The following is a 13949-nucleotide window of genomic DNA, read 5'->3' on the forward strand; positions in this document are numbered from 1 at the left end:
AGTGACTGGTCGCGCTGGTGCCTTACAGAAACAGGCTGTGTGCCCTTTCCTGTCGCAGTTCTTACAGTGCATCTCGCGGAAAATACTGTGGTGATGGTAGTTGCATTTGCTGCACTTGGGCAGGTTCCCTGCATATGGTTTTGTTGGCGCAGGGGTAGCAGGAGTTGTGGTGGGAGCAGTAGTAGCATGAACCGCAACCATTTGTTTCTTTGAAGGCTCTTGCGAAGTTTGCCCCTTTCTCTTGTTCTAGAATTTCTTCTTCTTGTTGTTGTTGGCATTGATCTCGTTGTTGTTGTTCCCTTTGGTTGGTTCGGTCATGATAGTCGTGACTCCTTGACAGACACCATGATCAACGAGAGATTGCGCCAGTTCCTTGGCGCTGTCGAAGGTCATGGGTTTGGAAGCTAACACACTTCCTCGAAGTTGGGGTGATAGTCCCCAGATGCATCTCTCGACCTTTTGGCTTTCCAGGATCAACATTCCTGGGCAAAGTGTTATTAAATCACTGAACCTGTTGGTGTAACCTGCGATGTCCGAGCCTACCATCGAAAGGCCCCACAGTTCCTGTTCAAGCTTCTGAATCTCGCCTCTTGGGCAGTATTCTCGAAGGAGCATTCGTTTCAAGTTTTCCCAACCCATGGAGTTCGCCACCACTAGGGTTAGTGTCTTGACGTGGCCGTTCCACCATGTCAGGGCGCGTTCAGAGAAAGTAAAAACAACAAACTTTACTTTGCTTTCTTCAGGGCATGCACAAATTTCAAATATAGCTTCCGTTTTCTCTATCCATTGAGATAGAGCCAATACTCCCCCAGCCCCATAAAAGGGAATAGATTTTCCGTTGGTGAAGTCTTTGTAAGTGCATACCCCTGAACGGCCTTGACCTTGGCCATTTGTAAAGCTGTTTGTTCCTCCTCCCGATCCGTTGTTGCTCATTTGAGCCATCGCTGCGGTTACAGCAGCGGTTACAGCAGTTTGGAACATAACGGCATCCATAATTGGAGGAGGTGGTGGAGGTGGTGTTGAAGTTGATTTTCTGCGTGCTGATCTACGAGGAGGCATGTTCTGGTAGAGAAAATAAGAATGAGTACTATAAGTTTCTAATGTTTCGACAATCGTGTCTTAGTTGTATCTGATGGGTTTTGGTCCTAAGAACATCCTATATGCTCATACAAACCCTAATGCTTGGATCTATGTTCCTCTATTGTACATGCAAGTTATCCAAGACTATAAACCCTAATTCTAACATTCAAGTAATCATATTAACATGAGAATAGGTTTAAGATGTTACCTTGATTGTTATGTAGCAATAACAATCCCAAATCTCCTTGTATTGACTTTAGAAAGCTTAGAGTCACAAATGTCACTCCTCTAATGGTTCACAAACACCATAAGCAAGAGGATGAAGAGGAGAGAGGATGGAGGCTGCCCAAAAACATGTGAAACCCTAGAATAAAGATTAGCCACGTTTTTGGTCCTTAAGGGGTCTATTTATAGTGAGGCTATTAGGGTTATCTAACAAGGAAACCCTAATTTGGATGCTTAAGCCCTAAGCAACCCATGGATCCCTTTCCTGAAGGCCTTGGACGATTTCCATATGGGTTTCCCCATAGAATTCGTCCACTCCGTAATATAAGGCAATCCATGGCCCAAATTGCAATTATCTTATAATTACAATTCCGGTCCCTTAAGTTTAATTAATCTCTTTTAGTCACAAAACTAATTACCAATTAATTAGTGACTAATATTAATTAAACAATATGATTTCTCCTTTGATATATTATTCCGATAATATATTAATAAATCATATTTAATCCTTTCTCTCCATAATTCATCCTATCAAGTTGCTTTGGTGAAGGCAACCCAAAAGGACCATGCACCATCAGGTCAAGTGCATACCAAAATAGTTATGGACTTAGACACTAATCCAACAGTCTCCCACTTGGATAAGTCTAATAACTATTATGAGTATGACTTCAGATCCTGATCTGCAATCATAGCTTTCCAAATCCGCTGTCAACTCTGATCCTATCAGATACGCGTGTCCTTTAGATAAGGGATCATATATTCCTCCATTCTAGATATCATATGAGATATGATTTCAAATCATTCTCTTTGTACTATATCTCGATTCCCAATTTATGACGACTGACTAATTGAACAAATCAAATTAGCCCTAGCCCAGCCGAGCATTTACGTTTGTCATCACTAAATCATCGAGGGGCCCAAAGATATCGCTTTTATCCTTCTTTGGATAAAAGGAACGGATAAACTTTGATACAATGCTTGCTTGCACTCACTCACCGAATCACACACAACAATATGTTTTATAACACCAAGTTACTAGTGCGTTTACATATTATCAATGTGCAACCGATTCGCAAGATACAACTCACACATCTCGGTTTCAAGAATATAAGATGTTATCGTCTCACCAATCACTCGTGATACAATTTATGGAATGATCCAAGTGAGCGTGGGTTTAATCCAATGCTCAAATCATATTCATAAGCACTCATGAACGTTGCAGCAAACATTTGCTTATGTCTAATACTCTTTTAGACAATCCACACACCAATTCACGACAGTCTTCATTCATATCTACTTCCAACATATGAATGACTGTGGCCCGTTCGAATAATTTGACTGTTCTTAACCAATTAAATTACTCAGGAAGTCAAAACATGCAAATGTGAAACACAAGAATAATACTAATCCCATATGGCCTCAAACCTTTGAGTATAAATAAAACACCTTTTATTTATCACCATATCGATTACTCATTATTTTTCGTTTCGGGTAATCAACTTCTTACTTGAATTATTACACTTGTCCCATGCTCTTAGCATGCACATAATGTTTACCTATGGTTCTTACTTTGTGAAATAGACCAAATTGAGCACATTTCCAATCATTCTCATTTCACAACTCCAAATCCTTTTTCCATAAGTAAAAGAATATCAAATTCTTGCTACTTATAGAATATGCTAGATTCTAACATTTTATGCAATGATCCTTTCGTAATGTCACTGCACCAAAGTCACAAAGACTATTGCCAATGATATTACAAAGTCCTTTATTGGAAATTGTTACAATATAATTCCTTAGATATGATGTCTCTCACTCAAAGAACATTCCTTTGAACATACTTTTGCATATAAGTTTCTAATCTAGACATAGATTTTCAATATTCAATTTCTAATATGGACACATTTCCATATTTTCCATATGACAACTCATTCTTAATAGAATCTTATCTATTCATAATAATGTCGATATGGTCCATCCAATATGGAAACATTTCCATATTTTCCATATGACAACTCATTCTTAATAGAATCTTTTCTATTCACAATAATGTCGATATGGTCCATTCAATACCATGCTTCCAACTACTCACAAGCAACCAATCCTCGTCGAACTTTGGATTGTCCTTTGATAGTTGTTTAATAATTTTAGTCAAAACCGATTCTAGTCCCTTTTCCCTCTAAATGCGCTAGACGTTTTGAAAATTTTAGAATGGTCAAATATTAAACCATTTGCAATCGATCCTATACCCGAAGCGTATGAGACACGATGCATAATGTTTTATTTGCTATGTTCTCAAAAATCGAATTGTGAAGAGGAATGCCGTAATCATAATCAAAATTTTAAGAACACACTATGTACCTTTGACTAAATTGATTAACATTTCTCAACCTAAGCCTTTAGATTTGAAATGAAGCATAATATTCTCTCCCTTAATTATAGCAAAACAACTTTACAACCCTTACGACTTTGCAAGGTATAACTCTTGTTTTCTATAATTAATATTGCCAACTTGCAATATGTGCCTTAATAATCATACAATCATAATGCTTATGCTCCCACTATCATGATGATTATTATAAAACAAAACACTTATGCTCCCACTAGCTTTGACATGTATTCAGAAACAGCTTAACTTTCAGAAAAACAATGCTTGTTGAGTTTCTTAAGTTCATGTTTCTAATACTTAGTGCTTTGATAATCTGTTATCAAGGCTTCTTGAACTTATACACCTTTGCTTTAGATAGTTCATATGTGTGTCTAAACAATTGCCAAACCTCACAATTCAAATTATGGAAAGGGATACCGTAACCATAATTGAATTCGAGAATGCAATTTTACAATCACTATCTTCTTAAAAACTTTCTTAGTGAAAGCATTTCCTCACAATCATTTTCATGAAGGAGGAAATCTTATGACACTTAGATTTAAATGGTGTATTTGTTCCTATCCATGTGAATTTGTCAAAACCAAAGTTTACGAAAAATTCAAACTTATATGGATCGAACTTTATTAATCTCGATTTCTTGCCTTATGGTAGCACAACTGCCCACCACGTTTTCCAAGTAGTTAAGCAGCTCACCTTTTCTTTTCAATGTACTTTTCATTGATCAAGGTCCTTGCCTTTTATGCATTCAAATGAGAACTCATAGAACTCACATGCATAATTAACTCGATTGGATTGACATAGAAACAAAATAATGTCAACACGATGGGTTGTAAACCTTAACTCGTGTGCTAGTGATGATTGATAAGGTTTATTTGATTTGTTCTTGAAACCTTTCAAGACCATTAAGACTCCCACTTACTCCTTGACATATAGGATTCTCTTGTCAATAACCATTTCTTGACAAACAAATATTCAAGAGTTAGCGTAGTTTTTATCAAAACATTTCATAAATTGGTGCTAGTTGGTCTTTGTCTTATCCAAGACATCACAACTTTTCCATATTTGATGAATGCTATAAACCTTCTTAATACTTATCACTCAATGTCGCAATCTTAACTCTAAGACTTGTTTTGGAACGAAGTATGATTGATCTCTTGATTTAACCATTTCTCCAATCCTTGATTCCTCTTCTTAAACATACAATTGTACTAAGACTCACTTAGAGGATCAATTGAGATATGGTTCTTTATCATTAAGACTTATCATAAAGCATAAACGGTACTCTCCCTTCTTCTTAGAATGAAGAAACTTTTATCTTTCTGCCTACTTAATTCTTCTTATTCGTTTTGCTATTGATTTAAACCTTTTTTAATCAATTCCGAATTACACTTAATCTTATAAGTATAATCATATTTACTAAACTTTTAGTACAACATGACGAATATCTTTGTTATTCTTATGGTGGACTTGATCAACACGCAACTTTGTGTGCTCGATCTCCTAGTTCTTTACTTGACACTTTGTCAATGAATTAGTCTAATTTCCAAATATGAAATTTCTCATTCATCATGCAACCAAGTTGCATGATTCCAAGTTTCTGTCCAATTGAAACTTGGGCGATGAGAAACTCTCCCTATTTGGAAAATTCTCGACTTTCCATAAATAACATAATAAGAACCAAATCCATTATAGAAACATTTTAACATCAATTTTTCATACACGCCATTGTAAGGATAATATAAGACCAAAATTTATTTATTGCGGAAAAAATTTGTCCTTACAATGCAATTCATTGAAAAACTATGCTAATACGTCTTTCTTAGCAATCTAATTCTAACTCTAAGTAGTAGCTCAAGAATCTAATCTTCGAGAAATGCGATCGAAATCCATTCCTTCACGGTTAGATTCTGCTCACTTCTTCCTTTAAGCTTCCTTTCTTTTCTTCGATCCTACAAAACATCAATTGTAATCTTATCACATTATGTATTAAGAATCTAGAATAGGAGCTTAAAAGAGTTAGTCAATGGATTTTACCTAAAGCAAATCCATACGTTTTGACTCTCCCATCTCTTAGATCTCTTAGGTAACTAGGGCAGCTTCGTCTCCAATGCCCTTTCTCTTGGCAATAAAAGAAAATTGACTCTTTTGGAATAGGACACGGAACTAGTTCAGACATTGCCTTTCTCTTATGATCAAACTTTTCGATCATAGCATGTCTTTCGTTGCCATTGTCTATATCCATAGAGGTCTTGAAGGCAGATTCACCAATCAACTTTGCTTTTCTATTGCTCCAAACCATTGCTGATTCAGCAACAATAAGCATATAGGTGAGATCTATAAGGTTCGCGTCGCGGTTCATCATATAGTACTCTCTTACGAACTCACTATATGAGTTAGGAGGTGACTGGAGAACCCAATCAACAGCTATTTCCTCACAGACAACGGATCTCAACATTCTTAACCTATCAATGTGTGACTTCATCCCTAGGACGTGTGCACACACCGGCTTTCCTTCTTTATGTTTACTTACCAAAAGGTCTTGAGTGATCTTGAACTTTTCAAGCCTTTGAACTTGTGGGTTAGGGAGAATAATAGGAGGAGGTGGAGGAAGTGAAGCATGATTTCTTGTTCTCGATCGAATCGTGGAATATCATCTTCATGTGGAAAGCTTGTTCCACGGGATTTGGGAAGACCATAGTTGTCGAACTTTGACATCTACAAAATGGGAGAAAACAAATTCAAGTTAGTTGATTGATTGAGTCCTTAGTAAATCACCCAAATGAAATACTAAGGCTAGGACCCAACACAATATTCTACAACTCGAGAGAGGGATGTCGTAATCCAAATTGCAGAACATTTGAAGGTAAGTGAATGACGATTCACTAATTTCCACCATGAAAAACGAAAAAGAATTTTAAGTTTTAAATCTATGAAAACTCCTAGATCCTATGAGATTCATTGAACATTTCAATGGCATGTTTAAATCTCGATATGCCCCTCTTGTTTGTGACTGGGATGCCGAGGATCACAAAGCGGGTGTGAATAACCATGCAAACTTACATGGTGCCCTCACATGTTACAGTCACCTATTCGATGTGCCGGTAAACCACACACGCTCCACCGAACTAGGACAAACATTGAGTCACCCTTTGCTACCTTTGCTTAGAACCATTTAGTGTGCCGGTAAACCACACACGCTCCACTAACGTCTTTGCAAGGGCACAAAGTGTAATTTCATGGAATTGCATCAAGTCACTTTTGCCTAAGTAACTAAGATTGGGAATTTTATGAAAACATTTAGTTACTTTAATTCATTATAGTTATAATGGAAGGTTTCGTCCTATCCTACCCGTTCGACTAACGACCCTCCATTAGTCAAGAGTGCGGTGGGTAAGAGTGGATACCCATTCAATCGCCATTTTATAGGCAATTTCCTTAAACATCCCTTATAGACCAGCTTCGTGAATGAGGCCTACTAATGGTAAGACTGACTTTTACTCATACATATATATATATATATATATATAATGTTAGACTTTTAATGTTATATACATAGTATAGGGTGTGTTTTACACTTTTAAAATATTAGGTGGTCAAATTTAACAATTATACTTTTAATTCAATTAAATTTTAAACCTAAACTTTTATGGATTTATTAAACCTCTTTTAATTATACACCTTAATTAATTAATAACACCATAAGGGTGTGATTTGAACTTTTTCAAAACAATACTAGAGTTTTAGAATTTAACATTCCTAATTAAACTTTTAATCAACTTTTAAATTCCAAAACTTGAGGGCAAGTTTTGAAACATTTCAAACATTAGGGTTTAGAATTTAAATATACATCAAATTAAACTATTAATCCAAAATATTAAATTCCAAAACTTGAGGGCAAGTTTTGAAACCTTTTTTCAAAACATTAGGGTTTCAACTATTTAAATTTCAAAACAACAAAACCTTTGGGGTTCAAATTTAAACTATAAAACCTAAAGGGGAAAATATGAAACTTTACGTACAATAAGGATCAAATAACAAATAATCTAAATTAACATTTAATCACATAATTATCCATATTTGATTTATTTAATGATTTCTTGCAAAACAATTTACCAATTTAATCAAAATAATTAATCAATTATCACATAAGGAAACAAATATTTTATTAATTGATAAATATCTTCAATTAGATCAAGAATATAGCCAAATATATCATAAAATCGGATTTATATTGATCTAATATGATAAGGCAACTATCCTTAAGCAAAAACAACAAGAAATCCCGGTTTTCCCTCCATTTGACCAACCGACTCACCGAGTCAGGCATGGACTTGTCGAGTTTGCATGGACACGGCGAGTTCATCTATGGACTCGGCGAGTCCAGCCCCCAGAAACACAAAAATTTGATTTTTAAGTTACATGAAGCATCAATACAATAGAAACCAATCTAGGCTCTGATACCACTGATGGGTTTTGGTCTTAAGAACATCCTATGTGCTCATACAAACCCTAATGCTTGGATCTAGGTTTCTCTATTGTACATGCAAGTTATCCAAGACTATAAACCATAATTCTAGCATTCAAGTAATCATATTAACATGAGAATAGGTTTAAGATGTTACCTTGATTGTTATGTAGCAATAACAATCCCAAATCTCCTTGTATTGACTTTAGAAAGCTTAGAGTCACAAATGTCACTCCTCTAATGGTTCACAAACACCATAAGTAAGAGGATGAAGAGGAGAGAGGATGGAGGCTGCCCAAAAACGTGTGAAACCCTAGAATAAAGCTTAGCCACGTTTTTGGTCCTTAAGGGGTCTATTTATAGTGAGGCTATTAGGGTTATCTAACAAGGAAACCCTAATTTGGATGCTTAAGCCCTAAGCAACCCATGGATCCCTTTCCTTAAGGACTTGGACGATTTCCATATGGGTTTCCCCATAGAATTCGTCCACTCCTTAATATAAGGCAATCCATGGACCAAATTGCAATTATCTTATAATTACAATTCCAGTCCCTTAAGTTTAATTAATCTCTTTTAGTCACAAAACTAATTACCAATTAGTTATTGACTAATATTAATTAAACAATATGATTTCTCCTTTGATATATTATTCCCATAATATATTAATAAATCATATTTAATCCTTTCTCTCCATAATTCATCCTATCAAGTTGCTTTGGTGAAGGCAACCCAAAAGGACCATGCACCATCGGGTCAAGTACATACCAAAATAGTTATGGACTTAGACACTAATCCAACAGTATCTTGTAATTTGTTTTGACTTTAGTTTATGGTTTCAAGGTAGGTATAGAAATTTTTAGTTAATCCCAAAAGTTCCGAGAGGTATACAAAGTAGTACTTCATATTTATATATATAGGTCACACCTGAGGTGTGTTGCATTACGCTTCTTGTTTGGAAAATTTGACCTACCTAGAGGTCTCTGATTACAGATACAAAAGGAAATAAGGTAAAAGCTTTTATCCGAAGTCCTATTTTATAACAAAATTGTTGGGGTTTGAGCAAGCTCTACTTGCGGCGTGTTGCACGTTTGGAGCTAGATTCGGCATCCGACTGTTTGACTCCCATCAGGCGCCTCTCAAGATCTGCTTGTTGTTCCTTCATCTCTCTTATTTCTGCTAGTGCCGTTATCATTTGATTCTGAAGCGTCCCTGTGTAGATTTGGGTGTTCTCATGTAGTCCTTCCAGATGACGGATGTCTGCGGCGTTACCTTGAGTAGCAGCATTGATCTTGCGAACTCTGGCTGCTTGCTTGTCCGTCTGGTAGTTCTGGGTAGCTATAGCGCCCACAATGACAGGAAGTGCTCGATCGGCTAAGCCTCCCCCACTGACATTGTAAAAATCTCGACACATGCCGAAGGGAGGGCGTACACCTTGTTGGCGGCACCAGTAGTAGAGGTGGCTTCCCCACATGGGAATGGGTCCCGGTTGATATGGTCTGATTTCGGAAGGATGAGGGATGGGAGGGTCGATTACTTCCGGCTCGAAGTCTGTTCCACTAGTAATTTCCTCGACCTCCTCGTCGACTTCGAATTCCTCTCCGACTTCGACTTTGAATTCTTCTTCGACTCCCTCTTCGAGTTCTTCCTCGACCTCCTCTTCGATTTCCTCTGGGTCTTCTTCCGGGTCTTCTTCTATCCAGCCGCCGTTGCCTTGGTTTGGGTAGTAGGGATCTCCCGGTAAATGGAATCCGGCCATTTGTCTGTACTAGGATAGAGGTATGAGAATTTTATAAGAAAAGAAATTTCTACTTAACGACTTCCTACGTTTAACTATATCCATACGGAGCACAAGTGTTTCATTGTATAATTATTTTGAATAATACTCCTATAGTATTTCAAATTGGCGAATCTAAAATAATTTGTATTTGGTAAGTTTTTGGCTTGTTGTCCACTACGACCATTCCTCGACGTACGTTGGTCAAATCTAGGATAAATATTGTTGATCAGGCTATATTTATTCTCGACCTGATTACATACCCCGAGGCCCAATCGTAGTGTCGCAACTTGCCTTAATACTTTTTATAAAACTTGTCATGATATGAGACTAATACATGAGAGTAAAGATGTATATTTTTAAAAGAAAATATATTGTTCATGAAAACGTTTTGTCAGAGGGTTTTTGGTCCCCTTTGCATTTATAGTTCGTATATCTTATGTGGTTCGATATACTTAGTTCACTATAAACAATGCTCTGATACCAATCTGTCACACCCCCAAACCAGAATGGCAGAAACATTCGGGGGTGGATGACTTCACGTAGTATCACATCAATTGAATATTGTAAAGAAAGTAACACAACCATCATATATATAATAAAAACGTATCTTGTTGCGTTATACATATTTGCAAAAGAATATTACAATATGATGATATAAATGTTTAATGATAAACGTCCTTAGCGTTCCTTCTTCAAAAGCTGGTGGTTACCTGTATTACTGATTCCCTGAGAAATACAAGTGGTTTCGAAAAAGTGTCAACAATTAAGTTGGTGAGTTCATAAGTGTTTTGCATTGAAAAGTATGTCCTTTTGGTAGTAAATCGATGAACGAGGTTTTCATAAAATCCAATATTTTCTATAAATGGTTTGAAAAGTTTCCAGAGTTGAAGTGTGTTAGTATGTTCCATACTTGAATAATAATGATAAACTTTGTGCTAAAAATAATGTGGAAAACTGAATGCATATATGAATCTCGTAAATCAAACTTGTTTTTATACTTTTATGTGAGTTTTATAACCATACTATTGACATTGACTGCCTGTAACAACATTCTTCAAGTGTTGTAGTGTTATGACATTTGTCACCCCAGACCTGCCGGTCTAACTATAGCTAATAGTTTAGGTGCGGGGTTGTCAATCCCGTATAGATCTATACACAAGTATCACGCTCTCCCTCCAAGAGATTATGGTATATAATACAGGACTTGAAATGCATACATATGAGTACGTTGAAGTTTGAATATCTCACATTACTTGGTATAAACAGATTTACGATAAGAAAGACTTTACTTCATTTGAAAGTATTTCGTTTGTCATGATGTATATGTAAGATGTATGAATAACTTGTTAACTATACTCATTATAGTTTCTCAAAAAGTATGTTTCCATTTAGTAAGAATAACTTGGTGATATAATAGCCCTTTAAACATAAAGATGTTTGTATCAATACTCTATAAGATAGGTATTATAATTATGTTTATAAAACGATACTTTGACTTGTAATGTACTTGTATTTCCCCCCTAAAACATGAAAAGAATTGAAAGGTAGGGGTATGAACTCACTCGTTTGGTTTGAAGAGAGAGAGGCTAGAGTTGAGCAGAACTTCGACTGCGAAAAGTTGCGTCTTTGGGCTCTTCGGGGATCTCGGTAGCGTAGATCTTTCGTCGGGGATCGGGTGCGGAAACCGAGGGCGTCGGGATGGTCTCTGGAGCTTGGAAGTATGGGAGAGTGACTGGGAGTTTGAGAAAGTGTGCAAAAACCCGAGGCTCAAACCTTCTATTTATAGGGCTGGAAGGATGGCGTACGCGGGGCGTACCTCCGGAGTACGCTGGGCGTACGCGGTACGTGGGGCGTAAAAATGCATCACGACTTACGACTCCGGTCTAGCTAAGCGTAGAGTTGCAGCCAATGGGACTCGACTCTGGGTCTAGTACGCTGGGCGTAATCTGGGATTACGCTGGGTGTACTCCAGTCTCCCATCTTCTAAATTCCGTAACTTTCGCGTACAGGCTCCGTTTTTCGCGTTCTTTATATCCACGCGTAGGTGAGATTATGCTCTACAACTTTCATTTAGACTCCGTCGGCTAGTTTTGATTTATTTTTAATGACATCTTTTTAATAGGCCGGGACCGCTAAAGTCCGTTAAAAATTCATAGTTTCTTTATTCGACGTCGGTTTTCGTTTGTCTTTTTATCATTTTACTCCTATCGTGGAGATCTTCAACTCTCGTTTAGGTTGCGTTAGCTAAATAACACTCGATCTTCAATTCGAGTTTTTAGCCCTCTACTACTGTTACGAAACTTTGGAAATTCGTAACTTCTTCATACGAGGTCCAATTTGGGCGATCTTTTTATGTACGTTTACAGTTTAACGAACTCTACATCTTTTGTTTAGATACTTAAGGCAAAAATGCATTTTATTGAAATTTGACTTTTTACGTTAAATAACGTTTTAACGGTGTGTCGTAAATATACGAGTGGTTATAATTTCTTCAATATAACCCGGTTTTGAACGTTCTTTATGTTTTTGGAAACCTTGGCACGGTATCTAATATTTGATGAATCACAACTTAGATATTTGAACACTTTATTTTTTTGAGGTTAATTTAGTTGATTCCAAATAGTTTTCGTTGTTTTTTTTGACTTTTGAGCGTTACTCTGCTTTTGGAAAAATATAGGGTTGTCACAAAAAACCACTCGATCTCAAATCGAGTATTCGGGCTGCATACTGCCAAGTCGAAACTTCAGAAGATCATAACTTCCTCATACGAAGATGAAATACACTTCTATTCTATCAAAACGGGTTACAAAGGTTAACCTAGACTATTATATCAACATTAATGACAAGCCCAGAAACACAGGCGTTACACAAAAACCCTAGAATAAGGAGCAAAGATGAGATATGAGGGGAATTTTGTTCATATGCCTTTATGTAATGTGGTGAACGAAAATTGCAAGCCAAGGGGTTCTATTTATAGTTTAGTTCAGATTAATAATTAATCAATTCTAATTGATTTCACATTAATTTATTAGTCATATAAATTAACAAATCAATCATTTAACAATTGATCTCATATTAATTTATTAATAACATAATAAATCTACAATTCAACTATCTATTTCCAATTAATATATTAATCACATAATATATTAACAAATCATTTTTCCATAATTTCCAATTAGTTTATTAATCATATAATAATCTAATAAATTATACTTATCTCTCCTAATATCATTTCTGCCAATTTATAGTTATGATGGCAACCCAAAAGAACTTTGTTTTTAACTACAAGAGTATACCAATTTAGTTATGAGCTTAGACACCTTAATCCAACAGTCTCCCACTTGGATACATAACTACGATTGCAAGTATAACCTTGAACTAAACAACAAAAGTGTTTTCCAAAGCCAATTCCGAAATCTAATTCAAATTAAACGTTGGCCCTAAGATAAGTGATCAACTATTCATTCATTCTACAAGATATTTTATGAACAAAGTCATGGATTAAATTATCAACCTCATGTTCATTTGTTTGTTTCCCAATTTGTGATCAAATTCAGACGAAAAAAAAAATTGAACATATCAATTTAGTTCGAACCAAACCTAGTTCTTATAGATCAACTCAAATCATCATGGGGCTCAAAGATATCGCTTTTCTTGTTAAGGCAAAAAGAACGAATAAACTTTGACTACATAATTGTAACCTTACTCACAAAATCATACATGACACTATGTTTTATAACATCATGTTACTGATGCGTTTTTGTAATACCAATGCACAACCGACTTGTAAATTACAACTTATGTATCTCCGTTTGAAGAATAGAAGATATTATTGTCTTATAATTACTTGTGATTGAATCCATGAAGTAATCTCTAAGCATGAGTTTATCCAATACTTAGATCCCTATTTCCAAGTACCCATGAACATTGTAGAAATCTATATGCAATGTTCAACCCCTATGGACAATCTAAAAATTGATTCATGACAGTCTTAATTCATTACTTACTTC

This window comes from Lactuca serriola, chromosome 5 (assembly GCF_051521515.1).
Source record: "Lactuca serriola cultivar US96UC23 chromosome 5, Lser_US96UC23_V15, whole genome shotgun sequence".
In the NCBI taxonomy this organism is placed as follows: domain Eukaryota; kingdom Viridiplantae; phylum Streptophyta; class Magnoliopsida; order Asterales; family Asteraceae; genus Lactuca; species Lactuca serriola.